At 41.6% G+C, this 4040-nt stretch overlaps 1 protein-coding gene across 12 annotated transcripts in view; it reads left to right on the forward strand.

The window, feature by feature from the left end:
• The window catches only part of stk36 (serine/threonine kinase 36 (fused homolog, Drosophila)), a 68642-nt gene that overhangs the window by 14366 nt on the left and 50236 nt on the right, over window positions 1-4040 (forward strand). The gene's annotated exons all lie outside the window — the stretch shown is intronic.

The raw sequence follows: 4040 nt of genomic DNA on the forward strand, positions 1-4040 counted from the left end.
CTCTCTCTCTCTCTCTCTCTCTCTCTCTCTCTCTCTCTCTCTCTCTCCATACCTGCTGCTTCAACCCTTCCTCCATCTCATTATCTCTAGGACACTATGATTTTGTCAAAAACCAATAGGCTTATTTCCAGTTGTGCTGAATTTGCATATTGACGGGACACTCATGATGTACCCTCAAATAGATTTGTCCACTGAGCAGCGCGTCTGTGTTTAGAGTGGAAGTTGGGAAACGTCTAACTCGTATTGATTGCACATAATCACATTATCCAGAATGACTACAGTTGTTTGCACACAAAAAAGAAACGTGTCCTTTAAAGAGAGTTACAGGGACTCCGTATCTGTATAGATTATATTGAATTTGAGTAGGACTCTGATAGACACTAGTCCATCTGTGTTAATCTGAGTCATTTAAAGGGACAGCCCTGTTGCGGAGGAGCTATTCAGCAAAATGCCCACCATGTGGTAGCTATATCGCAGGAGTGGAGCTTGGGAGTTTTGTAGAGGGGCAACCTGATGCAATCTAGATAAGTGTGGTTGTAATGGCGACCAGATTGAGATAGTGGAAGCTGGTGAAGTCGGAGGGTCTCCCAGGAAATCGCTGACTGCTCTCTCTGTCTGTATTAATTGGTCCACCGAGGGCCTTCTGTTTGTGCACCGTGGGAGAGAGAAATACAAGGTGCAGCTCACGACACCACTTACCTGTTATACCTTTGTCATTATTTCAGGACAAAAATGCCAGATGTGATATGCAGCAAAATTACATTTTGATCATCCAATGGGCTCAGAGTCTGGATGATTAAAGCTGTCCAGGTTAAACAACATAAATACACTTAACGACAAGTGAGTCAAGGGAAAGCTGTTAAACTTTGCATCAAACTGGACTTCAGATATATTTGATATTTATTTACAAGGGTGTCCAATCAACTGATGCCCACATTTCATCGTCTGAATATTGTGTATGAGGCGAGAAGTCAGAGAAAAAAAGTTGATTCTGCATGCCAAGTGCACGTATGGCACGTTAGTAAGGTTTACACCATCATTTCATCATCATCTCTCTCAGAATTTATTGTCCTCAACTTTTGCCCCTCTTTGAACATGCGATGAAAACATGGAATTCAGTTAGCACTTGTGAATGGGAGCCTCTCAGGTGGGGATTTGTCGATGTTTGTGCGCGTGTGTTCAGCCTACAAATCACTCCTATTTGTTTGGCACGAAAACAGATGATCACGTCTCAAAAAGGTGACAAGCGTGATGTAATTTTTAGTCATGTATGGTGTCGAGGCTAACTTGATTTGCATTCAGCTTTGACAGACGTGCACCAGTCAGTCACAGGGTTATGTTTATTTACTATTCCTCAAGGACGTGATGGTAAATTAGAGGTGTTTGATACAGCGTCTCTTCTGTCCCCCTCTGGGATGTCACAGCTTTTAGGAGAACACTCCTAACTAGCGCTAACTCCTAAAGGCACACAAACCTCTGCCCACAGCGACACGGCGTGAAAAAAAAAAAATCAACTTCAACATCAGCAGGTCGATAGATCGTGGATGGAAAAGTTAAGTGTCGTATGAAAAGTTTGCAGATAACCAAGATAAGCAGATTTTTACTCAAACTTACTGTTCGTGCGTCACTTGTGCTCCTTCAAAATGTCAGCTCTTTAAGCACACATGTCCCAAATGGCTCCCCGGTGTCATTCGCAGCACTCAGGCCGTGTCATGCTGCCCCTGCAGAGCCGCTTCAACCCCAGAGGCTCAGCGTCTATCGCCTTTGAGCTTCACACAGCCGATATTAGTCCGGGCCATATGTGCTTCTCGCTCATAACACAAGTTATACCGTTCACTCCTCAGTCGCTCAACTACATTTTACAGTGAACTTTAATTATGTTTAAGTCAATTTAAAACGACTGGCTATACTGTACACAAACATTTTCATTCCTCATCGTTCATCAGTTCATCTTTACATTACATTTTAGTCATGTGGGAGATGCTTTTTACATTAATTAAACTATAAATCGTATTCCTACACCACCAAACTTACTGAGGGCATAGGTCAAGAACATGGCATCCCAACAATGTCCCCCAAAATGATGACGTTACAGACAGGAACATCGTGAGCTCATTTTACTATAGCAATAACCAATCCTGCTTCACTTACTTTAATATCAATTGTGTTTGTATTGTTACGGTTTGAAAACCTATTTATTATCTTAAAATTGGTTGAATAGAAGTAGATCTGAGAACATACAATAAATATACTCAAGTTTTCACAATGCAATGATATTGGAAAGCACTTCACTTTCATGGCTGCTAGTGAACAATATCCCACTCGGGGGTGCAGTTGTGGTATTCACAATCTATGTTTTTGTTGGCCTCATTAGGTCAGCGCTGGTGCTTCTGCTTATTCTCCCCTCTGGATATTTTTCAGATATCATTGTTGTGCTCACTATGAAATCCGAAAAACATGTTTCTTTTATAGTAATTTAATGATTTGTACGTCGTGTACCCGATTTGGAATTCACAACTGTCATTTTGTATTGCCTTCAAGTAGAGTGAAGATGATTTGTTCAAAGCGGTAAACATTAAGAGTGGAACTTTCACGCGTGCATCAGATGCGTTAAGTGAAAGCTTCTTTCATCTGCTCTGTCTGAGTGTGTGTGTGAGAGAGTGTGTGTGTGTGTGTGTGGGGAGGGGGGGCTCATGTTTCGGGGTTGGGCAGGAGATTTTTCTCTTTAATCTCTTAAATTACTCTGAACTCACATGTGGGTATGAAAACTTCTAAATAACAAATGTCTCCGCTGGAATCTTGTGAAGGATGTGTAAGTCTTTGACAGGTGATGCTATAAACTCGCCCTCTTAGTCGAGAGATGTCTCCGTTTCATCAGAATTTTTGGAGGCTGTCTCCAGACCGGGTTCATAACTTCCATTAACATTGACAAAAATCATGTGAGACCCGTCCTAATTCACAGCCTGACTCTTATTTGTGAGGCCGGTCTGCGCGCGTAGATCACCCAAGGCTCATTAATATTTCACCCGACAGTAAGGCTGGGTGTCACTCATGCTCATCACCACGGTAATGAGCTCACACTGCCCTCTTAAAGATCTGTTTATTATGCAGCCGGGTGCGCCAGAGACTCAACGATACTGAATGGCACGATGTGTGAAAATCTCCGCCAAGGTCAGAGAAGCGCAATTTGGTGTGAACGATGGATGTAGTCCTCTCTCGTGTCTGAGTTGTGGGGAAATGTAGCTGTAGTGAAAACTGTTCATTTGAATCAATATCTACAAAACGGTGCATGATTTTCTCTTCAAACCGGGGAGTTAAAAAATGAACTTTTAAAGTGTTGAATCTAATTGGTATACCTGTCAGGGGCAAGGTGTGCTTCTGTGATTACCGGCGTGTCTGTTAAATATTCCAGTGGTTCCCTGAAATAAATGAATCACACAGCCGCAGTCTTATATTATCATCTATCTGCACATGCACGTCTCTGTTACCGATGTGAACTGAGAGCAACATATACACCGTGTGGATCTATTATACAAGAACTTGTTTACGGGGACTTCTTTTCTTCTCCATGAGATTCTTTTTTTTTTTTTAACGTGGTTTCAAATTTCTCGATGTTGAATCATGCATGTTAAGTTGCATGTCATTTCACTTCATGTTTCTTTATTTTTCACGTGGCCGACCTAGTGTAGGGGCGAGCCATGTGATTAATTGCACTGTGCCGGAAATACATGTATTATATACAACTTCTGTAGATAATGAGAGTTAACGAGCAACTTAACTAATTAAACCACCTGACTGTGCAAATAGAGGAGCCGCAGTGTTTTAAATGGAACACCTCTTGTGTGCTCTCTTTTGAAATGTGAACGCTAGCAGCTCATTAGTGCGTATGAGATTATTCAAAGGAAGCTGGTAATTAACGACTTGTTTGCGAGAAACAACAAATTTAGGAAGCAAGAAGTGTTGTTTTATAGCTGCATGTCCTCAGTTTAACCAATTTGTCAGCAACAAACTAGTTAATTAGACAAACAAACAGACAGATA

This window comes from Anarrhichthys ocellatus, unplaced genomic scaffold, assembly GCF_004355925.1.
Source record: "Anarrhichthys ocellatus isolate YVR2014 unplaced genomic scaffold, GSC_Weel_1.0 scaffold18, whole genome shotgun sequence".
NCBI lineage: Eukaryota > Metazoa > Chordata > Actinopteri > Perciformes > Anarhichadidae > Anarrhichthys > Anarrhichthys ocellatus.